The 26,381-nt window shown below is 32.8% G+C and overlaps 1 protein-coding gene across 2 annotated transcripts in view; it reads right to left on the reverse strand.

Moving 5' to 3' along the window:
- LOC101789052 (histone H1.8-like) overlaps positions 1–26,381 on the reverse strand; it is a 109,515-nt gene that overhangs the window by 45,497 nt on the left and 37,637 nt on the right. For both annotated transcript variants that reach the window (XR_010045576.1, XR_010045575.1), the window contains exon 6: positions 25,167–25,264. The gene's annotated coding sequence lies outside the window, so the exon portion shown is untranslated. The remainder of the gene's footprint in view (positions 1–25,166; positions 25,265–26,381) is intronic.

A 26,381-nucleotide genomic window follows, 5' to 3' on the forward strand; every position in this document is an offset into this window, starting at 1 on the left:
GAAGAAAGAACACATACAATGAAAATGGCCATCCTGTAAAAATGATTTACAGATTTAATGCAGTCTTGGTCAAAATATCAATATCATACATTACAGATTTGGAGGAAACAATGCTAAAATTCATTTGGAAGCTGAAGTGATAAGCAAAACCCATTCGTGGAAACAAAGGCAAGGTAGGATGGCATCACAATCCTTGACTTCAATTATACTATCAAGCTACAGTGACAAAACAGTATGGTAATGGGGAAATAACAGACCCATAAATCAATGGAACACACTAGCATATACAGAAACAATTCCAAACACAGTCAGCCACCTTATCTTTGACAAAGGAGCCAAACACTTTCATTGTAAAAAATACACCTACTTAATAAATTATACTGGAAAAACTAGCTTTCCACTTGACAGATTAAAACTAGACCCATATTTTCATGATACACTAAACTAAAATTGATCTGGATCAAATCCCTAATTATTAAAACAGAAACATGAAATCTGCTAGAAGACTGAATAGAACATCGAATAGATAGAACTCATGATGATATGGAAAAGACATTATGAATGTTGTAGAGAAAGTATCACAAAGAACTTACAAAAGGGATCTAATCTTATTAAAAATCTTTGCACAACAAAAGAAACCAACAGAGTGTGAAGAAACCAGAGAGTGGAAAAATATTCCAGATAAAGCACTAGCTAGATAGCTAGAATACGTAAAGAATTTAAAAAGTTCAGACCTGGCAAATTTTTTAAAAAAATAATTTTCCTTTTTATCGGTACCGGGGATCGAACTCACTACTGCCTGCTTGCAAGGCAGGCCCTTATGTCGCTGAGCTAAATCCCCAGCCCCAGACCTGGCAAATTTAATGATGCATTCCAGAAATGGACATTTGGAATGAATACATAACTGCTCAGATGAAGAATTAGAAATTGCAAATAAATATACCAAAACAAATTGACAGTTGTGGTCATTCAAGAGATGCAAATTACAATAACATTGATGTTCCATCTTACTCTAGAAAAAATGGCTGCTAATCAGAAATCAACAAATAGCAAATTCTGGTGGGGCTATGTGGAAAAGGAAACCATCTCCGTTCCTGTTGAAAGTATAGACTGGTGCAACAATTATGAAAACCAGCAGAGAGATCCTTCAAAAAACTAAAACTAGGCTTTGTTGGTTGCTTACCAAAAGAATTAAAAGCATCATACCACAGCAATATATGCACACCCATGTTTATAGGAGCACAGTTCATAATAGCTAATTCTTGGAAATACCCCAGCTTCCTATCAGCCTATAAATGAATAAACTACATGTAGTTTTTTATACAATGGATGTGACTGATATTTGAAACATTTCTATATCCGTGAACGCACTTTGAGATGATACTCTATCCGTGAACGCACCTTGAGATGATACTCTTAAATGAAATAAATTGTGCAAACATGTGTAATTTTTTTCCTCTGGTGTGAGAAACTGAAAGTATAAATAAGGGCCAAAATGTATAATAGAAAGTGTGAAATAGGAATAAAATGTTCAAATTGAAGTGAAAATTAGGAAGGGGGATGGGGAAATGGAGGAGAGGAAGAGGACAAAAAGAGAAAAGGAGGGAAAAATAGAAACAAAGCTTTTGTAAATAAGCAGGGGAAAAGGAGTGAAAGGGAAGAGAGAAAAATACAAACATAAAGAGGAGTCAAGATGTATCATGTTTAACAGCTCCTGCCTGGAAAGTGTGAGTTTGATTCTCAGTACAAAGAAAAGAAAACATCATTTACAGGTACAAGTTCCTCCATGATGAATGTGGATATCATGTATATATAAAATACAGCAATAAAACTGATTTAAAATAAAAAGTAAATAAGTAAACAGCAAAACAGTTACTTTAGGTACTATGATTACTTTTTAATTATACATTTATGAGTTTGAGAATTATTTTTGTGTGTCATTTTGCATCTATTATGTCATAAATACTATTCTACTCATTCATGTTCTTACTTATTAATTCTCCAGCAAACAAAATTTTAAAGAAAAATTGATATGCAGATTTTAAAATAAAAGAAACATTATGCAGATTTCCAATTATCTGATACTTCTAAGAAAATAGTTTCATTGACTAGCAGTTTAATGTTACTGTATAAAATATAATATTACAAGTATTTAAGCAATTTAAAATTTTTGACTGTATTCATTGAGAATTATATAATATTACAAGTATTTAAGAAACAATTTGAAATTTTTGACTGTATTAATTCACTGATAATTAAAAATGTTAACAATTTCTTGATATTAATGATTATAGCATCAATTTATTAATTAAAATTAAAATTTTAAAATATGTTTTTCTAGTATTGTCAGCGTTTAACATCTTTAATAAATACATAACATGTTGAGATTCCATAGTTAGACATTAAAAGTAAGCTACTGGAAAATGTCAGTTGCTTTCTAACCCAACCCAGTGCTGACTGTGTCCTTACTGGGCTGTAAATATTCCATGGTTTTTGTGGTGTGAGAAGCCAAAAGTTTAAATAAGGATCAAAATGTTAACAGGTTTTGGGAAAAGGGAAAACAGTGGTCACATGAGAAGGAGGACAAGGCACTGGGGTTGGGAGTGGCAAGAGAGAAAGAATAGAAGGAAACAATGGAAATGTAACTTGTAAATCAAGAAGAGAAGAGGGACTGCAGGGAGGGGAGGGGACAGGAAGAAAAGGAGCAGCAGGAGGTACACATATAGGCTCAGCTTTCCTATGATGAATGTTATCACTGTATACTAAATGTACCAATAAAAAATTAGAAAAAACTATAGCCTTACTGCTTAATCAATGAAAATGAAAGCTTTCCAGGGAGTGGACACCAGAAACTGATACTGTTCCCAGATTCACATTATAATGACTTATTGAGAAAGAATCACCGTTGAAATTGGCAGAGTGAGGTCATAGGAAGTGAATCTTCACCACTTGTCTACTAACTCAGAATTGAGATCAAATGGTGGAAAGCATAATTCCAAGGATCTTCCACACTTGATGTCCACAGGTGACAACTACATCTAATCTATGAACAGATGAAAAGTACAAAGTTTCTGATGATTAAAGAAAGTAAGGGGGGGGGTGTAAATGTAATACCTATCACATTAGAATTCTAAGTTTGTAAACAGTTTTAGTTTTAGTTTGCTTTTAAGATTATACATATAGGGGCTGGGGATTTAGCTCAGCGGCATAAGCGCCTGCCTTGCAAGCAGGCAGTCGTGAGTTCGATCCCTGGTACCGATAAAAAATGAAAAAGACAAAAAAAAAAAAAAAAAAGATTATACATATATATATATATTTATTATAATCAGCATCACTAGAAATTATTGAGTAGAGTCTCTTTGTTATTGGGAATGTAATATAATAGTTACTAATATTGGAAAATCTCAGTAATCAGAAGATATCAATCTCACATGAAGAAACCCATATGTTGGTCAATTAAGTACTCTTTGCTCAATTATGAAAAGTAAGAAATTACACTTCACCTCACCTGTTCTATTCTACCATCTTTACAGAAGAATGTAGCAAGTGAAGCAAAAAAAGAAAGTGACAAGTATATGAAATAGAAAATAAAGCACATATCTTAGAAAATGATGACCCCATATGTAGGGAAAGATAAACAACATCAAATAGAATAGTATGAAGAAAATTCAGCCAAATCAAAAACAATTAAAAATCAATTGTACTTATATATTCCAGCATCCAAGCATTGAATATGTAAACTGGCTCTTTATATCATAAAAAAGTGCCATTAGAGGGGAATAAACATCTGTCATAGTGTCTTGATTGTACTCATTTCTGCTCAGTGGTCCATGTCTCTCTGTCAGCGTTCTTTATCTTTCTAGAATGAACCTAATTTATTTCTTATTCTAATTCATTCTTTGGTCAAAATATTTTACTTTGCCATTAATTTCACCATTGATTCTGTAGAAACTGGGTTTAAGTGTATATAGACCTATTTATCATTATGAACTAGAAAGTCAGAGATGAATTTTGAATGAAAAAAATATCATTGGTTAACAAATGCATTAAAATGAATATTATGAAATTGCAATTTTCTAGAAAAATTAAAGAAAATAAAATAAATCATTAAACAGATATATTTTCATGAAGTAGATGAATATTACAAATTAATGAAATAATACATGATTTAGGCTTTCTAGTAAGAGTCAAAAACAAAATGATTGAAGTACCAATAATTTCTTTTAAAACAAGTATGAGGGGAAAACATGCTATTATCAGCTAAAACAATGTCATATTTTCTGTACATAATATCATTTAACATTCTTTAAAATGGTACATGGATAGAAATAATAATTAATATAATCATTCATATTCTAATAATTTAAATAGTGTTCATCTTTTGTCCTCATCCATAAAAGCTGTGAAAAATAATGCAAAAAAAATTACAAGAGAAAACATTGCAAATTTAGATAGTAAAAATATTATTTAGTTTTAAGTCTCTAAATTAGAATACTTTTTGCATATAAAATGTGCATGGTTTGCTTAGTTTATGATAATCATTGTTCACACCAGATAATGCATTTTTCCTTAAGCAAAATGAACCATGTAATATAATGCAGGCATACTATATAAGTAAAATAAACAGTGTTTCTGAAATTCTAATAAAGAAACAGCAAATAATCCAGTAAAATGCTTTGTTATATAATGCCAATCACACTAAAAATGTTGAAAATTAGAAAACATCATCACCAGATATAATGTAATGAAGTAGATACCATGTACATGGGGGCCCACTGTAAAGTGGTGATTAGTAAAGAATTTTGAATTGAAATAAATTAAATTTAAATAAATTTATAGCTCAATTCCTCAACTGTATTAGTTGCATTTCAAATGCTCATGAAGCACAAGAGGCTAATGCTCATGGCTACCATGATAGATCATGAAGAAAAATGGGAATTGCCATTCTCACAAAAATTCTTATTTTATAGTGTCCATTATAGGCACATAATTTGTTTCTACTTAAAACACTTGTCTTAGAACATTTTTCTATGTTTTGTTCACTTTTAAAATTTGCTTTTTTGGTTGAAATTTTCTTATTATTTTAGGCTGAAAATATAAAGAAGATAGAGATTTGAGGTTTATACTGAACACTTGATCAGCTGGCAGAGGCCTCAGCAGCATCTTTCCCCACCTGGAGGATTTTGGAGGGCTGGAAGAGTGCAGGTGAACCTTCCCACCACCCAAGGGAAGCTGGTTGGGTCTGCAAGATCCCCTGTAACACAGTAGGACCCCGGCTGTAGTGTACTCCATGGACAGGCAAGTCCAGTGGCCTGGAAATGTATGAACCTGCAGCAACAATATTGGCTAAAGTTTGTATCATATCAATATGCCTAGGCTGGTTAGCTCAGGAAGAATCCAGGACCAACCCAACTGACCATGCAGGAGGAATTTAGGTGACTGGCCTGTCTCCTACAGTGTGGGGCTCAGCAAGTAGGTGAATATTAGCCAAAGTATGACACTGACTGAAACACACACAAAGGATTGACAGAACTAGTGGGATTGAAATGATTGAAATATAAACCAAGAAGCTAAAATGACAATATAAAAAACAAAATGCAGTCTCAGACCTCCAGCCCATCTGGAACAAGTACAGGAGATACTGACATAGAAGACATTGAAGAAACATAATTTAAATTTTTGTAAAAACACCAAGTAAAGTAAAGAAACAAATCCATGAGGCTATAGAGAAAATCAGATCAGAAATAATCTCTAAGCTAATGTAACAAATGACAACCTTAATGAAGGAATTTTTTACCTCAGAGAAGACATAGATGAATAAAGGAACACAGATGCACATAGGAAAATGATAGACATTTTGAAGGAATAATATAAGACATAAAATGCATGAAGCAGATACAAAGAGATATCCAGGAAATTAAAATTCTATTGAAATCTGGCAAAATAGCTTGAACAAAAATGAAGATAGACTTTCAGATCCTGAAGACACAATTGTAGCTACTGATAAAAAATGAAAAAAATCTCTTAAAAATATCAGAGAACCATGAAATAACAGTTCAACACCTCCAAGATGATACAAAGTAAGGTAAAACTGATTAGATATCAATTAAAAAGCAGAAGTCAACACAAGTGATATAAAAAGAAACTATTTGAATAAGAGCAGAAAATTGCCAAAGCATGGTGACAGAATCCGAAATACAGGTAACTGAGGCATATAGAATCCCAAAAAGGTATAACCAAAATAAATATACACCCAAATATATAATCATCAAGATTCCAGAAATTCAGCCCCCCAAAAATCCCAGAATGGTAAAAATTGTTAGACCAAAGATACGGGTCACATATAAAGGAAAGTTTATTTCTGAATCACACTGACTTCTGAATACAAACCTTCAAGTCAAGGAGAGCTCAGTAAAGGTTTTTGAGTCCTTAAAAATCAAATTAAAACAGCTTGCTGCCTAGATTGATATAAACTACAAAAGTGTCTTTCAAAAATAAGAGACATAAGATATTTCCATGACAAAGAACAAATGAAGAAATTCATGTCCGCCAAAACAATCCTAGAAAGGTTACTGGAAGACATACTAGATAGAGATAAAAATGACCACAAAAATAGAAAGAAGCCACTGGACAAGACAAACAAAGAAAAGGGAAAAACAAGTAAAAAAAAAAAAACACAAAAAAACTAGGCCAATACTTTATCAGTTATAATCATCAATGTAAATGGCCTCAATTCACTAATCCAAAAAAAAAAAAAAATTGTCAGAATGGGTTATGAAACAAGATCCAAAGATATGTATACAAGAAACACATTTAACTCAAAAAGAAATTCATGCTCTGAAAGTCAAAATATTGAAAGCAGTACTCTATGCAACAGGAACTCAGAAAAGAAATGGTAGATACTCTCTTCACAGATAAACTGAACTTAAAACCAAAAATGACCGACTGAGATAGAGAAAGTGACTGCATACTTGCTAGGGGAAAATTTCAAGAGGAAGGGGTAACAGTCTTAAATATGTATGCATCCAACATGGGAGTGCCCAAGTATACAAGAAAAATATCAATAGACAGGAAACATCAAATATGCAGTAACACAAGGATAACAGGGGCATAATAACCCATTATCACAAAGGGATAGATCAAAAGACAGAATGTCAGCAAAGAAATAGCAGAAATGAATCAAACCTGTTAACAAATGGATTTAATAGATGTTTACAGAGGGTTCCACCCAACAACATCAGAATACACATTCTCTTCAGCTGCACGTGGGACGTTCTCCAAAATAGAACACGTACTACCCATGGAAGATGCCTAAGCAAGTGCAAAGGAACTAACATTATCCCATGCATATTATCTGAACATAATGCAATGAAATTGGAAACTAATGGCAAAGAAGCTACAAAAACTACATAGACACACGAAAATTAAATAACCCCCTCTTGAACAACCAATGTGTCACAGATAAAATTAAAGAACAAATTGAACAATATCTACAGTTAAATGAAAATGCAGATATAACGTACTTAAACCTGTGGGATGTGATGAAAGCAATCCTAAGAAGGAAATATGGCAGTGAATTCTCATTTCAGGAAAACACAACAGCACAAATGAGCAATCTGCAAGTCAAGACCAAAGCTCATAGAAGGGAAGAAATTGTAAAGATCAGAGTAGAGCTTAATGTAATTGAGACTAAGAAAATAGTACAAAGAATTAATTGAGTTGGTTCTTTGAAACAATCAACAAAATTGGTAAAACCCTAGCCAACGTTATCAAGAAAAGATAAGAAAAAACTCAAATGTATGCAATGAGAAATTAAAAGGATGAAATCACTACAGATCATGTGGAAAATCAGAAGATCTTCATTAATCACTTTAAAGGCCTTTACTCATGCTGGAAAACACAGAAGAAATGGATAGATTCCTAGAAACTCACCAGTTAGCAAAGCTGAATCGAGAAGATACAAAAAATTTGAATAACCTACTATCAACTACTGAAATCAAATATGTAATTAAAAACTTACTAACAAATAAAAATCCTTGTGGATTTATGGCTGAATTCTAGAAGAAATTTAGAGAAGATTTAATGTTAATACTCTTCAAACTCTGTAATGAAACTGAAAGGGTAACAACACTCCCTACCCCATTCCTGGAGGCAAGCACCATTCTGATACTGAAACCAGAGAAAAACTCAACCAAACAGGAGAACCACAGGCCAATCTCCCTAACGAACATAGATGCAAAAATTCTCAATAAAATAGCAGACAGAATGCAGCAAATCATTTAGAAGATTATACATCATGACCAAGTAGGATTCATCCCAGGAATGGGTCAGTATATGCAAACCAATAAACATAATGCACCACATCAAAAGAGCCAAAGACAAAAATCATATGGTCATAGCAATAGATGTAGAAAATGCTTTTGATAAAGTCCAATAGTCATTCATGATAAAAACTCCACAGAAAACCAGTATAAACTGTCTCTACCTCGATATGAGAAAAAGCATCTATGACAAACCAATAGCCAATATCATACAAAATAGACAAAAACTGGAAGCTTTCACTATAAAGTCAGGAACAAGAGAAGGTCATCCAATATCACCACTCCTTCAATACAGTTTTGGTAACAGTAACCAGAGCAGTAGACAAGAGAGAGAAATAAAACAAAGATAGGAAAGAATAAGTTAAATTATCATTATTTGTAAATGGCATGATACTCTACATAGCAGACCCCAAAAACTCCACCAAATGAGTAGACTAAATAAGTAAATTCAGTAGCATAGCTGGAAACAAAGTTAGTACCAAAAAGTAACAGCATTTCTGTACACAAAAACCAAATTGACTGAGAGAAGTATTGTAGAAATAACACTTTCACAATAGCATCCAAAAAAATGAAATACCTTGGAATAAATCTAAGAAAGTACATAAACAATCTGTATACTGCAAATTACAAATTACAGTATGCTTTGCTCATGGATAGAAAGACCCAATATTGTGAAAATATGGTCATACTCCCAAAACTGTTACACAAATTGCAATGCAATTCTGATCAAAATACCATTAGCATACCTCACAGATATAGAGAAAACATTTCTAAAAATCATTTAGAAACAGAAAAGATCTAGGATAGCAAAGCCAATCCTGAGAAACAAAGGCAATGCAGGAGGCATCACGATCCTAGATTTGAAATTCTACTACAAAGGGACTCTAATAAAATCAGTATGGTACTGGCAAGGAAAAAGACATAAGGAACAATATACTAAAGTAGAAGATGAGTACAGAACTGTAAAGACATTCAGCCACTTCATTTTTGGCAAAGGAGTCAAACATGGTCACTGGGCAAAAGGCTTTGTAATAAATAGTGCTGAAAAAACTGGCTTTCTACATGCCAAACACTAAAACTAGACACATGCTATCACCATGAAATGAATTAAAATCAAAATATATCAAAGATCTAAATATTAAACAGAAAAACTAAATCTAATGGAAGACAATGTACATAGAAATCTTGAAGACGGGTAAGCAGTGATTTGATGAACAAAATGTAAACTGCACACGAAATACTTCAAAGAATCAACAACTGGGATCTCAATTTATTAAAGAGTTTTACACATCAAAAAAATCAATGCAGTGAAAAGAAAACACACAGAATGGAAAAAAATTATCTAAGTTTCCCTCAGACAAAAAACTTCTATCTAGAACATGTAAAGAATTGAAAAAAAATATGATATCTAAATTCAAAGATGTAATCCAAATAAAGGCATTTTAGAAGAATATACACATCTCAGATAAAGAAGTACAAATGGCAAGTAAATACATGAAAAAATATTCAACATCACTGGTCATTTGAGAAATGCAAATTTAAAAAGCACTGATATTTCATCTCACTCCAAAAAGAATGGTTTTCATGAAGAAATCAATCAATAACAAATGTTGGCATTGCTATGGGATAAAGGAACCCTTATGCCCAGTTGGTGGGAGTGTAGACTGCTCCAATCACTGTGGAGATTCCTCAAAAGGAGGTTCATTTCTAACCAGCTATTCTCCTTCTGGGTATTTTCCAAGAAAAAGTTAAAACAACATACCACATAAAAGTTGTGCCATCTCTCAACAGTTCCACAATCTGTAACAATAGAGCACTTGGGGACATTTAAGATTCTGTCTTAGTTACCTTTCCCTCATTGTTGAGACAAAATACTTTACACCCAAAATTGAGAAGAGAAGGTTTATTTCTTACAGTTTTGGGGGTTTCAATGCATACTGAGCTAGCTCCCAGGCAGAGTGGCATGGTAGGCTCGCAGTTCATGACCACCACAAACAGTAATAACAAACAGAAAAAGAAGGAAAACACACCTTCTTCCTACCGTTAGAGTGTGCTGGCTCCACCCTTGGCAGCTCTTACACCACCAATCCCAGTGCTAGACAATGAACCAATCATGAACACTACTAGATTCACCTGCATCCACATGGGATTATTACTTGCTTCCTTTAAGAGTAGTGGATTTAAACATTTGAAGACAGCAAATAATTTGCTCTACTGAAGTCAGATTGTGAATTTCAACAAGAACAATCCTCTAAACAAGTAGATGAAAAATTAAAAGATGTATATCGGTTGGCACTAGTGGCTTTCTAGTTGCCATGAGCAGCATTTTCCCATAAACAATATGAAAACATCTGATGCAAAGCTGTCCAACATTGTCCTATAAATCTTACCTTCCCTACAAAGGGACACAGATCTTGTCTTCTTGTTAGGTCTTTTCCCTTTAATCACTATGTAGGAATACATATAAAATTATAATAATAATAAATGTGACAAAATTACGAACTCAAAGAATATTTCCCAATGCCTTGTCATTGCTCCACCTCCCTAAATAGTCATCTACATTAAGAGATTTTATAAAGACTGCTGGAATGTGTCCTACTTAGTATTGTTCCTGTGAAGTGCAGCTCATTCTTTATCTACAGATTAAAATTTTTCTGAAACTAAAATCATATCTACAAACGTAATAGAATTTCTTCCTGTGATGTCCTTACTGTCACTCAATAGGTAATTCTTACGTTAAATACAGCTGTTTCCTTGAGCATCATAAGGTTCTGACTGACTTAAGCAGTTCTCACAAAGACTAGACTCAAGTGAAGAAGCAGCATGTGAAATGAGAAATGGGATGGGAAGTGACAAAATGAGTGGGTACAGGTGAACAAAAGCCCTTGAAGGATTCTTTCCACACGCATGACTAATGCTCTGCGGTCAAAGCCTTTACAGTGTACACTATGTTCTTTGTAGTTGAGTTTTACACTGATTTAGCAAATATCCCCAGGCTGGGGATATAGCTCAGCAGCACACAGTCTGCTTGGCAAGTGCAAGGTCATGAGTTCAACTCCTAGAAGTAAAAAAACAAACAAAAAAACCAGTATTTCCTATATAGATTGATGCTTTTATATCATCATTGCCATATTTGCCACTTTTGATTCATCAGTAAACTAGATCTTTTTGTTTTGAAAATGTATTAAAATTATTCATTTTAAAATACATTTTATTCAGTTGGCTTTGTATAATTTTGATGATTTGGTACAATATATTTTAGTTAATAAACATGATCATGAATGTACAGTTCATACTGAAAATTATTTGATAAGACATATAAAATATAATAAGAATTAAATTAAATAAGATTAAATTAAATTAATTAAATATAATAAGAAATATAATATAAAATGTTAGAAACCAATATTTTAAAATATTTCACATAACTATTTCAAAATATGTGTTAATTATATTTGTACCAACTCCCTTCAAAGAATGTGATCATTATGTGCTACAAAATCATGCTGATAAAGATAAAATGTTGAGAAAAAAATTTTAAAATATATTCAAAATCAAATTTAAGTAAGGTAAACATACACAAATTCAATCCTGGAGTGCTCTTAATTTCACACAGATTTTAAAGTTATTTACAGTGCCTTTAGTGCAAATATCTTTCATTAAGTTGCATAATATTTCTAGTTTAAAACATGTTTTAATTACTTATTTTTTAATGTTGATCTAGATAATTTTAGCTTAATGATGCTGCACTTAAGAAATGTCAGGGTAGTTGAATTGCAATTTTAAATTTTTACATGAGAAGATATACCTGTCAATCATTCAAAATTGCTTTTAGGTTTAATGAATACATTTCCAATACTTAGGAAACAACCAAAGTAAAGACTGTTGAGAGGACCTTGATGTAGAAAAATAAGAATGAGTTTGAATATTTAAGAGTAATAAAATTATTCTGTTGCATATATTTTCTTGTGTTTAAAAAATGTTTTGACCTGGACGTGGTGGTGCTTGCCTGTAACCCTAGCATGTAGCAGGCTGAGGCAGGAGGATTCCTATGTGTTTGGGGCCAGCCTGGGCTACAGGTTGATTTCAAGGCCAGCCTGAACTGCATAGCAAGGCCCTGTCCCAAAAAAGATAAACAAAGATTTTGATTATAATCAAATTAACATCATTTAAAATATCTGTGGCTTATACATTATTCACTTCAAATCAAACTGTAGGTCTAAATATCAAAGTGTTACTTTAAACATGAATGTTACCATGTTTCATTATCAATAGTAATGTTTTAAATGATAGAATTCATCTAGATATAGAAAAATATCCATATAATATATTAGGATTTGATTGACCTGTTTGCAAAATGAAAATCACATATTTATTTACATTTACTAGATGATGCTTCACACATTTAAAACAAACTTTCTTGTCAATCTGATGTGAAACACACAAAAGAAAAGCTGTTAAAACTTTCCCTGTGGGGCAGCTTTTGTGCTACTTATTTCACTAGAGCTAGTGAACGTATCGAGCTACTTTTTTTCACCCACAGGGTCTTAACTCTCGTTTCCAGGACTCTGCCTTCTAACTACAATGCCCTATTACTCACCACCTCTCCTATGAAAATTTTTAGTTTGATATGGTATCTTTCTCACAATTAATAGAGTGAGCATGTGCTCATTGATTTCTTCTTACTCTTTTTCCCTCCACTTGATTCCGAATGGGAAATAGAATTTATTCTCCACTGAAACATCCACAGTAGAATTTAAAATACAAAAGAATTCATCAGAAGTTCACTCTACTTTTGCAACAGGATTTTTAAGTTTCAGTGAAATAAAAATCAAATCATTTACAACCTCAAGAATGGTGTCTGAAAAGCAGCTGAGTTTTAGAAACGTGTTATGGTACATAATGGAAAAAGAGAGAGAGAGACAGAGACAGAGAGACAGACAGAGAGAGAGACAGACAGAGAGAGACAGAGAGAGAGACAGAGACAGAGAGAGAAAGAGAGATGTAGGTATATATAAACATTACAGAAAGACACAAAAGTTACTTTTGAAAATAATGTCTACAAGTAAATTAAAATTCATATTTTGTCTTTCAAAAAGACAAAGCAGAAGAAATAGTAACTGAGAGAGGAAATAATAGCCAAAATAATTTTAATGCTTGAATCCTAATAACAAGTTTATGCTCTAATATGAAAAGACATTTCATATCTGTCCTCCCAAAGAAAAATACGAAAGTTTGTAGATACAAAACTTTAAACTGAATGTGTGCAATATTTCAGACAATAGTAATGAGGGATATAGGAAGAAAAATACTCTGGAAATAATTCAGTATTGACTGATATGAAACTTGAATCTATTCTATAAAATAGAATGTATGTATAGTATGTATACCCTAGGAAAACTAAACTGCGTAAAAGAATATATTGTTATCTTACAAGGAGTTGTTCAAGTTATAAAATCAAAGCATAAAAAATGATCAATCAAACAATGACAGCACCAAATATTTTTTGATGAGCTAACAAAAAATTAGTAGTATGGTTATCTATCTTGCACTGGTTTTGCTTTTTTTCTTTAAATAAAAAATAATATATTAGTGTATAATTCTGAATATAATTTAGGAAATAAGTAAATTAAAATCATTTATGGTAATATGAAAATTACTTTTAAATGCAATGATGTAAGAAAATTTCAAGAAAAAAGTGAAATAAACACCAGATTTCCACTTATGTACAATGTACAAGCAAAAAATACAATCTTTATGCTTATAAATACATTTAAAATCATAAAACATAATATGCATTACAGACATGAGATTTGAAAGAGTAGTTATCTTGGGATATCTTAGGTACAAATAACATTACTAATATACTATTTAATGGATTTTGTATCCAAAAATAGTTTTATTTTTATCATTTTTTCACAAAGTATTTATTTTTAAACATGACAATGACAAGAAACTATTATTACCCCTCATATGTGCAAAGAAGACAAAAGCAATAAAAAGGTGCTTTAATGAAATACACTAACATTAGATAAATAAGAGAAAATGTTATCTGTTAAAATGTCAAGAACTTTTTAATATTTCCTGACTGACTGACAGACAATCATAAAACCAAAAGATGCGAACCCTGGAGTAATTTCCATACTGCACCTGCAGCTTGTCCCTCTGACCTCACCTTTCCTCTCAGTGCCATCCCCCTTCTGTTTCACCCTTTTCTTGTGAAACAGTTGGCAGAATACCAGCAAAGATGTGGAGATGATCCTTCTAACTCACTTGGGTAAAGCTCCAAAGTAACATAAAGCACAGATCTCCAGGAATCAGGCAAGTGTGGTGGGTTCTTGGTCTTTAATCTTATTGCTCAGAGAAATTGTTTACTAAACACTGGAAATGTAATAAAAACCAGGAATCATGCAAGTCAGTGACAAAGTTAATAAAAATTTTTATCCAAAATAGTAGTGTTAACTATATTTATATTTAATTAGCTTCAACAATAAATAAATCACACTTTTGCCTAAAATTGTAAACTACATAACAGTACCAAATTAAAGATAACATAGTCTACTAGCAGTAGCTTTTCTCTAATCACCAATTCTAAAATTTGATTCTGTGAAAATTCAGATTCACACTGTTGGTATTAAATATAAATTTTAGGTCCTGCATTATGTTTTCCTAATTCACAGAAAATATTATTTTCAAAATTGTTAATTCTATGCAACTCCTATAAAATGATCACTTATTTGCAAATTAAACAGATTTATGATTCCTTGACAAATAATCATGTTAAAAACCAAATGACAACAAAAGTAACAGAAATTATGCCACATCATATTTATAATGTAAATTCTCAAAAAAGACTCATTGCATAATCAATAATATGAGAGCTGTTCAAATTTCACTTCAGTCTCTAGTGTTCCCACTGTCCTCATTTCTAAACTTTATGTACTGATTGTTTTCACCTGGGAACAATGTGATGAAAACTAAATAAAACACTTAAGGTTAAAAAAAGGAGGTAAACAATGAGTAACTGTTAGATATTCAACAATTTTATTACTTAGGTATTTATGTTAATACACTTTTTATTTTGTAAGCATGTTCATGAAACACTTATTTCATGTTTCCACAAGGTGAATTGCTAAATACTTAACTCGACTGTAGTATTTTTTTCCACAATACAAAGGATACATAGGAACAATTAAAACATGTTTTTATGCCTCTCCTAGGTGCCTTTGATAACATCCTCTGTTAAAGGCCTTTTTCATTCTACTAATTAAGGGCTAAGATTGAGTTCAGTAGTGAGAATTATATGCAGTTAATTTGGGACCTCTTGGAGGATTCTGTAGTTCATTACTATCTTATCAGGCCACGAAATTCTTTTGCTATATGAAGAAAAGTCTCGCGTTAGTTACCTGCTGCTGAAAGTATCTGGCTATCCCCCGTCTCTGTACTGTATTGCGTTTTTAAGAGAATCCACTTGTAACACTTCTTGTCCTGAACTCTTTTTTGTCAAATTATGATTACACGTGGATACTGAGTGCTGCTAACCAAGCAGCTGTCCTCACTGGAGGCTGGCAACAAAAGGGGTGCCAATTATTTTCTACAGAAAATCTTCAGGAAAAACAACACTTGATGTGAAAAAGCTGCACTTTCATTACTCTCTGGTCCTATGTCAATATTTCTTTAAGTAATTGACTACAAGTCATAATTAACCAAGTGGGGACTACCAAGTTTTAACAAGTTAAAAACAGCTCGACTATAGTTTCAAACACATGTTTCTTTCTTTCCTGAGAGAGTGAAACAGTAAAAGATACAGTTAACACTCAAACTAATTTATTTTTACATATTTTATAATCAATATCATGATAAAAGAAACATCAACAACCTATGCAATAAAAGAATCTTGATGTTAATTTTTTTTTAGTTAAAGGAAAGACACTGGAGGCTGAGTCAATGATATCTGAAAATGATTTATGCTTCAGTGTCTGAAATTCCATAACAGTCAAGCACACAATGATCTAAGTGAACAGCTAAAATCTGATTATCCATGAGTAGTAACTAAAAAGGCCACACAGAGAAAATCTTTACCAGTAGATGAAACCTTCATGTTTTTAAATTTTATTAATCAATTTTTCAAAAAAACATAGGGGTAACAAAGCTTTTAGACTTAAATCCTGTGAAAGTATTATTTTTCACTCTTAGAAGAATGCTTAACAGACATCAACTTTCTCAATCTTGATTTTGAAGTAAGCTTAGCAGGAAAGAGCTTCAGCTAAATGGAAAGTGTATTAGAGTTTTAAATGCTTGATTGTCTTTCACGGATATAAATCAGTGTCTAGTTTCTGATTCCAACTTTATTTTTGGATAGTTATCCCAATTATAAATGCTTGTAGTTTCATGATAGTGTGTTTCTGGGCACATTGTTTTCTATTTAAAGCATTCCTTCTCAAAAACCAAACACTGTGGAAATTGAGTAGGTTCAAGAAGTAATTGTGGTGAATTAAAGAAACTTTATACAACACAACACATAGTAACTTGTGTTGTAAATGCCGAGGTCCATTTAAAGCACCTGAAGAGAAAGTTTTAGTATCACAAGATTCCTCTCTTCAAAAGTTACTTTATCATTTTTCTAAAGTAGAAAATAGTATGAGGAGCCAGAGGCATAAGCAAGTCAATGGTAATGTCCAGGGAAACAATAAAGTAACAAGAGGAAATGTAACTCGTGAAGTAAAGAATGATAGTAAAATGAAGTTGTCATGATATCTTCAGTCACATTTCATAGCAATGTTTTGTGTGGCATTGTGAGTAGTCAAATAATATCAATAAAAAGGAAGTTGCTTTAAATATCAAACATCTACATTTAATAAAAATGTTGGCCATAATATAATGATAATTTCCATATGGGTCAAGGGAGAATGAGAAGTTGTCAGTCAAAAGATACCAATTTTCACTACACAAAGGAAGTAAGTCCAAGAGATCTAGACATTAACATGTAAGTGACTATAGTGAAAAATATTGTATACTTCACAATCACTAAGAATTAACTTAAATCTTCTCACCACCAAATAATAAATATGCATGATGATTATTGAACACATTGGCCTTTGAAAATCTATACATATATGAAAATATCAAATGTAATATATGCATGCATATATATACATATATTAAAAATAAGTGCAAAAATTAGTGGTCAGATGGTATGTTCATGAATTTGGAACATCAAAAGTTGCCAAATGATGTTATATTCTAAAGGATTTGTTATGAAACCATTAACATACTGTTTCTTCATATAGCAAAAGAATTTCGTGGCCTGATAAGATAGTAATGAACTACAGAATCCTCCAAGAGGTCCCAAATTAACTGCATATAATTCTCACTACTGAACCCAATCTTAGCCCTTAATTAGTGGAATGAAAAAGGCCTTTAACAGAGTACATTTTCCATACAGTGTTTTACGTGTGTTTCTGTTAATACCATTTCCTGTGCTGTACCATGTCACTGGCCTATGAAGATGATGTCCCTGGCTTGCATAGTGTGAAGCTACTGTGGTCGCATAGTCCTATTCTGACACTTGGGACAGAGTCTTCTGAAAGGATGGACAAGAGGTGGGAACAAAGCCCCAACAGGAAAAAACTACATGACTGCTACAAAGAAAGATAATGCGACTGTGTTTCAGCAGCCATTTGCATATTGTAAATTTTGCTCTAAGTGCTAATCTCATTAAAATTAAAAAATAAATTCTAAAACTTTTATTATTATTATTATTATTATTATTATTTTGTACCAGGAATTAAACTCAGGACCTCATGCTTGCCAGGCAGGCGTTGTTCCACTGAGCTATATTCCCACAAACTAATGCTTACTAAAAATAGTTACATGCAGTTTATTAGCTAAATACCTTGATTCTGTATGTAAATAGCTTTCACTTATGGTTAAATTACTTTTAGTCAGCTCTATTTGACACACTAAGTATCACTTTTCTCCCATCAAAGCAAGCATGTTGTTTAGTTCCTATTTATAGCAATAAATTGCGACTTAGATCCAGAATGTCACTTCAGGGTCACCATATTAGGTAAGCCATATTTCCTTCAAGTTCCATGAATGATTATTTATAGTATTTGTAGTTTAATTAAAAAAAAACTAAGAAAATTGCTAGTGACCTCCATCTGGGTCTTGCTTCAGATGTAATTCCTTTTACTTTACTGCTGATCTGAGATTTCAGATTCATTTTTAAAGCCATGATATATTTTTTTTTTCAAAAATTTCTGTGAAGTTTATCTATAGTTCAGCTTTTAAAGGATGTAGAAAAATGAACTAATAATCGTTGAAAAGAAATTGATGTTTTAGCACTACAAAAGACACAGCTCAAGATTAATAGCCTGCTCCATTATCTGTTAATGCCTTAGTTCTTTTTATCCAAAAATATTTCCTTAAAATTGTCATTTTCAATGATTAAAGATATTTATTTTTCTTTCCTTTTTCGGCATAATGTTTGCTTTATTCATGTAATAGGAAAACCAACATTGTGGAAGAAAAATAAAAGGTCCAATAAATTCTAATCCTCTGGGTCGCAGAGACCTATTGGAAATGTCATCATGCCACAAAATGTCTTCCTGTGTCATCACTGCAGTAACATCTGGCCACATTTGACCAGACAGAGCTCAGGTCCAAGGACGGGAATAACGAAGAGAGGGATATTCTGTCTAACACATAACTTAGACGATTAGAAGTACACTACATATCAGGAAATACAGTACACTGACTACAAAAGCAAACATACTAAAAGAAAAAAAGTGGTTGACAATAAAGCAAATATTTTAAAATTACACACTTAAATTTTTATTTAGCAGCACAAAGAGGCATCTAAATTGATGCTGCAGGTAAACACAATGAGAGCGCGTATAAGACCATTATTTTTTTCTAGCAAATGTTAAAATTACAAGATACCTACCACATAATTATGATGCTACGGAGCAGAGGTGATTATAAATTCAAAAGTGCTGTATATGTCACTTAACATAGTACTTTTGCTTTCTAGTAAAAAAGAAAACTAATAAAATGAAATCATGTTGGGACTGGGGATTGGCAAGTACGAGGTTTTAAGTTTGATACTCTGCCTGGTACACACATATACACACATACACAAGAAGAAATCATGCTGACATTTTTAAATTAAACTCCATACTTCCACATTCAATAATACTAGTTTAATTAGCACTCATGTTGTTGATTAAAAGATAAACAATGAGCTGGGATTTAGCTCAGCAGCACAAGCACCTGCTTGGCAAGTGCAAGGTGGTGAGTTCAATCCCTGGTACAAAAACAAACAAACAAAAAGATAAACAATGAAAAGTCAGTTGTTTCTGTGATATAAAGAAAATTACTGAATTTTAATCTTAACATAATGCCAGAACCACTAACAAGTACTATCCTATTGGGACTAATATTTAACTGTTAATTTTTCAAAGATTTTACTGAGTGATATATACACAATATTATATTAAATTATATATATATGTATTTATTCTTTTAAAATTGTGTCTGTTCATCTGCATTACCAACTTGAAAAGATGAAGAGACTTTGAAAGAAGTGATTGGATTGTGAGGAGACTAACCTCATCAATGGGTGAGTTTATCATTGAGTTTACAACTAAGTGGGCTTTAGGGTGTGGGTCCGGCTGGAGGAAGCAGGCCCCAGAGACAGGACCTCGGGGACTGCATCTGTCCATCAACTCTCTTTGGTTTTGCCCTGTTCTCCCACCCTTCTGGGGTATTTTGAGCTGTCTTCCTGTGAATGCTCTACTGCCATGATATTTGAGCCTTAAAATTAAACAATCATGATTTGAAAACTCTGAAAATATGAACCAAAATAAGCTTTTCTTTTAAATTATGAGGTTTGGAAGTTTTGTCCAGCAACAGAAAAGTGAACAGTTCAGAAAATTTCCAATAGAGAAGTGGGGTCATTACTGTAGCTACACATGACCATGGGGGCTCAGAAGCCTTTGTAACTATTTCTCAGGAGGAATGTGTGATTTGGTGATGTGGGCTTCAGACTCCTAGAAAGCTATAAACAGAGACTGATAGATGATTATCACAGTAGCTCAGAAGCTCTGAATGTTAAACAGAATTTAGAATAAAAATTGTACTCAAGAAGCTTTAGACTTCTGATGGAAAAAGAGAATTCTTTTGACAATTGGACAAGAGACCAAAATGCTATATTCTTACAAATCATTTTTCTACAGTTTATCCACACGCTAAAATTCTGTAAGGCGGAGTTCAAGGATGATGCATTAATTGGTCTAGTGGAGCAAAAATACTATAAGACCAGCATCCCTGCCTGCTACGAGATCCTGAGAGGCTGCTGAGTCCCTGGGAGTGGAGTGAAGCTGCAGTGGATACCACAGAAACTTGGAGATGCCAGGAAAATGGAACATGGTCCAAAAAGTTATAAGCAAGGAGCAGAACCAGCAGAAGAATGAGGTCATGGTGTATTTGAAGATCAAATGTATTTGAAAGATATAAGGTTATTGAGAAATTAATCATAGTTTAAAGATGGGTAATTAAGTGTCAAATTGATAAAGTGATAGTCTTCAATCAGTTGAGCTTCACTGTAGTCTTGACTGGACTGAGAGACTCCTAGAGAGGTATCAGATTGTGAGGGCAGTAACTTCATTAAAACTGAGTTTGTATTTGAATGGGCTTTTAGGACATGGGGTATAGTTTAAGGAAATGGGTCAAGAGAGCATAATCTTGCGGACTATATTAGTCACTGAAAGTTTCTTCTTTGGCTCTTTGTAATCTGCTCTGCTTTCCAGCTGCCATGAGTGTAGCAGCTTTCCTCTGTGATGCTTTTCCCCCAGGGGGACTGAGATCTCTGAAAGTATGGGCCAAAATGAAGCTCTGTGCATTTAGATTGTAAATGTAAGAAATTTTTGCCCCCGAACAGAAAAGCGACAAATGTGATTCTCAAACAATCATAAAATTCAGATATCTATCTACCTAATATATTGTATGCTCTAAATACATTAAACACTAACAATCAGTAAACTGAACATTTTCAGTAAGAATATATATATGTGTATATATACATATATATATATTCATCTATATCATATATAATGTATATTTATTTTTATTCTTAACAACCTAGACCATGCAAGTGTCATAAAGACATCTACAAAAATATATTTAATATTTGGAAGCCTCTTGATAAGAGTTTTAGTTTTCAAGTTATAAAACTTTTTTCATACTTGAATTAACAAAACAATTATATAATGCAGAAACGAATGCAGAATCATTATATGTATTTTAATATGAGTAAATGGCAAGTGAGAAATAAGTGACATGCCCAAATTCACATAAAAGCTAAATAATATTCTTAGACTAGGTCCTCTAATTCAATTTCAGTATTTAGTTGTTCAAATCTGGAGTGTTCCCTGAAAGTCCACATGTTAAAGGTGATTCCTGAGACTGGGAGGCTGTAGAAACAAGAGTTGGGGCTTGGTGAGTGCTGTGCAGTCATTATGAACACATGCTCTGAGGAATTATGACTCAGGCTGTCTCTCTGTGCTCACGATGCGAGCAGGGTTACTTCACCACAAACTTCATGCAGTCTTGTGCTGCCCCTTCCTCATCAGAGGACTGAAACTATTAAGTCTTTCTCATCTAGACTGGAATCTCTAAAACTGTAGGCAAAATTAAACTGTTTCTTTTCACGAACTGACAATCATACCTTAATTGACTAATACATTTATTTCACTGCCCCTCATCTCTGAACTATGGTGGAGAGATTTATGCATTCTAGTTAATACCTCCATGAGATACTCTTAGAAACTGGTTCACATTTATTTACTATTCTTACCATATTGAGTTTTTGTTAAAAACATGTTTTTCTTACTTTCATGCTATTCTGTTACTTAAAATGAAACATATTTAAGGAGACGTGGAAGCCAATCTGAGAAAAAAAACTGTCAATTTGCCTATTTATTAGTGATATATTTTTGAAAACAATAAAATATACATCTTAAATAAAAGTTATCAAATAAATGTTTCCTAGATGTGAATGTATGGGCTAGTAACTAAAGCAATGATTTCCTTTATTTTTTAGCCTTGACTAGTAACAGTTCTTAAAGCAAATCCCACAATTACTATTATACTTCATATTGTATTGAGACAATATACTAGGTGTTATAATATCTATTAAGTACATTTAATAATATGTTACCATGGTGATATAAAATTTCATATTTTTAAACCACTTAGAAATTTTGAATTATTCACATTTTACTTTAAAATAATAGAATTTAAATTATGCAAACATCAGAAGTACTATTGAGTACTTTGAATATAAGCATTTTACTATTTAGCCACAAAGAAAGATAAATTTGAGTTTTTAGGAAAACGATTGCATTCTGAGAACAAAATGTTAAATGACATTAAACAAGTGCACAAGTTGAATACCACATGGCTTTTCTTATATGAGTTAGGAAAAATGTATAAAGCAAAATAAATGATAGGTAATAAGAATTAGGAGGATAGATCTTTCTCAGTGGAGAAGGGGATCGCCAGGTGGAAGGGAAGGAGTACTGTAAAAGGAATTAAAGTGTGTTATGTACTTGTAATAATTCTCCACAAGACATATAAATAGTATATATACTATATGCGTATACAAAGTAGGATAAAAATAAATATAATTTTGTAATGTCATTAGTAGTATTACTTAAAATGTAGTTAACTGAATATAACTAAATTTCATGGGCAATGTTGCATTTGTAAATCAATTTTTAAATTTTCAATTTAGACAAAAAGTGCATTTAGCTACCAGGACTCATTTAATTTTACATAAATATTAATCTCTTTGAGACTGTGGCAAATCTGATTGGTTTTCAATGTGAAATTAAAATGCAAAAATAAACTTCTCTTGGGCTTACTTATGAATAGAATTTTTCACTAATCATTATTTAACAGAGAGCTGTATAATGATCAGTATTTGACATTTTCATGTGGTAGATTTCAAAGCTTGAAACCACAAAAAGTAGGTCCACCCCAAAATACTGTTTATCTTAGAGTCTTGCAAACTTTGTCCCTGTGAAAAGAGCAAACTTAGCAGCAACCCTTTGAATTCTATTCCTCTGTTGTAATCTGCAAGTGACAGAGCCACAGCCACTGCTAGTGAGTAGCCTAGCAGCAAATGGGAAAATAAACAGGTTAAAATAAATTAAGAAAATTTATTTATCTTTAAAACATGTTTTGATGTAATTACTGTTAACTTTATCACTGAGTAGTAAGTACTTATATTTTGCAATGTTGTTGAAAAGTAAGCACAAAATATTCATTGTAAAAATGTTACTATAGCGTGAGGGCAACTACTGGCAAGGCCGAGGGCTATGGGGAAGGGGGCCCCCCTCACCAAGCCGGCCTTGGCTCCCTACTCACTCAGAACCACGAGAAGGGCACCCCTTGACTCTGGAGGTGCAGGCACATTTTTAACCAGCAAGAAAAAGTCACCCCGGACTGGCATTTCTGGAGCAGAGCGGGGTTTGGGGCTCCCGTGAGGAGCCAGGACCCCTCAGCGCTGCCCTGTCATCACCTTGACCATTTCCAGGTTGCTGTTGGAAGAATCGGTCCCGCAGCCCCGCGTGCCCAGGTGGTGCCAGGCGTGCACTAGCCTGAGCCCCAGAGTTTGGGGTCATTGCTCCCACTGCCTGTCAAGGAGCTGCCCGGCCTCCTGCACACTCTACAGCTCCTCAGGTCTCGGCCTGCCTGCCCCAACCCTAGTGACCCTCTCTCAATCCCAGGAACTGGGCTGTCAGAGGCCCAGGATTTTATGATTCAATAAAATCACCAATAAGCTGGTGATACATTAAATGTTCATTTTTCTAGTATTACAAATAAGTTTATGTAATAAGAAATAATTTATAACATTATCTGATCACAAATAATAGAAATATTCCTTTAAAACTCAGTAAGCATTTCTATGTGCATCTGAAAAGAATATGTACACAGCAGATTTATTTGCAATTTTGTGAGGTCTTCCTCTGATCTTTATAGTATTTATTCTTGAATCTTTACTACTCACATGTAGTGATTTAAGAGTACATTTTCCTTTTAAATACACTAATGTTTTTCATCATGTAAATAGTATTTGAGTAAAAATTGTGGCTTTAAAAATAGCTTTCATACTTTAAAGAATTTCAAAATTTTCAATAATCAAGGCAAACCTAACTAAATTACTTTGTATTTTATTTCATTTGCGAAAATCAGACAAGAAGCATATAAAACAGAATTATGATACAAAATTTTTTATATCAATTTAAAATTTACCCATTCCAAAATAACCCAAAATGGACTGCTCATTATAAGTATAGTTCAATTGATTTTCAAAATATTTATTCAAGTTTTTCAAAGGTAAACTGTCATAGTTTTAAAAATTGGTCCATTTTATAATCACAGTATTGGAATGATTTTGATACCTTTCTAGGCAATGTAAAATTATTAAAACTCATGTATGTAATTGGATTCATAAATTGTGATTGATAACTTAAAGATATGAAGAGGCCTCTTCATCCTGTGTTATCTATAATTTGGTATATTCGTAGAACAAATTTCAGGTCATAGATTTTAAAACAAGAAGTTTTTACCGCTCAGAAAATAGTATATTTACTTTTGGCTCCCTAATGCTGCTTATAAAACTAGATATAATTAATTTTGTACTCTGCCACATGTAGGTTTCAAGATAGCCATGAACACTGGAGAAGGCAACAGGGTATCTATAAAACATGTAACAGTACAGATTTGGAGGAACACTTGACACAAGTTGTTGGAGGGGGGAGATATCTGTCCACTTACCTCATCTTAGTTCCAAAGTAGAGGAGGAAAGATAAGTCCTTCTATTTTAGAAACACCATATTCTAACCATCTCCAGGAATGAAATGTGTGCCAATAGCCTGGAATATGATCAAAGTAATTTAAAAGATACTTTTGCAAAGTCAGCACTGAGAGAACTTTTATGATAACCAAGCAAGACAAATATCACCTGAAAATTCACGGCTATTGTTTTATTTAAGTGACCTTAGTCTTAGCCAGCTTTGGTGCTACAGTCCTCTAATTTCGGCTTTAGAGAGGGTAAAGAGTCAGGAGGATCACCATCCCAGGCCACTTAGTAAGAGCTTTTCTAAAAATTAAATTGGAAATTTGGCTGGGGATATAGTTCAGTGATTCTTGAGATCAATGTCCAATACCTCAAAATAAACAAAACAAAACATACAATATTTTAAATCCTTGAGGTTTAGGAAAAATAACTCTCCTGAAGTCTGAGGAGATATTGGACGAACCTATGAGAGAAGTGGTCAAGAATCAAAAAGAGAACAAGGCCCCACAGGTGACATATCAGAGCTCATGTTCACAAACCTCATCAAGCAGCCATAAAAGTCTACCTGGAGACCTGAGAAAGCACTACTCAGGTTATTAACCAGAAGAAAGCAAGAAAAGGAAAGGTACTAAACTGTGATGACATTATCACGGATGCTTTTCCTCCTTAGGAAAGCCTTAAACTAAAAGCAAAGCAAAAATATTTTAAGGAAATAAAATATTGTACAAATATCTCCCATTGATATAGACAGAAATAAACAAATACTGCTTTACAAAATTTAGGATTTATAAGAGAGTATCATCATGATGTGAGTGAAGCAAGGCTAGTCCAACAATGAGAAATAAATTATTTACCAATTAAAAGACTAAAGATGGTTAATGGCAAATTTGTCATACATGTGGGACAAAGAGGAAAAGATTAAAAAGAATTATAAGTAGGAATTATTTTTTCAAACACCTATTACAATGGTGTTTTAATATTCATATTCAAAATCAGAGTTAAAGACCTAGTGAGGCCAATAAGTAAATGAAAAAAAAATAGGGTAAACATGTCAAACTCCAACCTGTATATGTGAATGTGTGTTAGTTATAGTATCAATTGTGTCTCAATAAAATGATCAAATAATTAAGGGAATAATCAGCAAAAAATAAATGAACTAGAATTAAAAAGCAGAAAATTGATTATGTAAAACT

Source organism: Cavia porcellus, unplaced genomic scaffold (genome assembly GCF_034190915.1).
Source record: "Cavia porcellus strain 051 isolate PalLab524CR breed Dunkin Hartley unplaced genomic scaffold, mCavPor4.1 scaffold_35, whole genome shotgun sequence".
Taxonomy (NCBI): domain Eukaryota; kingdom Metazoa; phylum Chordata; class Mammalia; order Rodentia; family Caviidae; genus Cavia; species Cavia porcellus.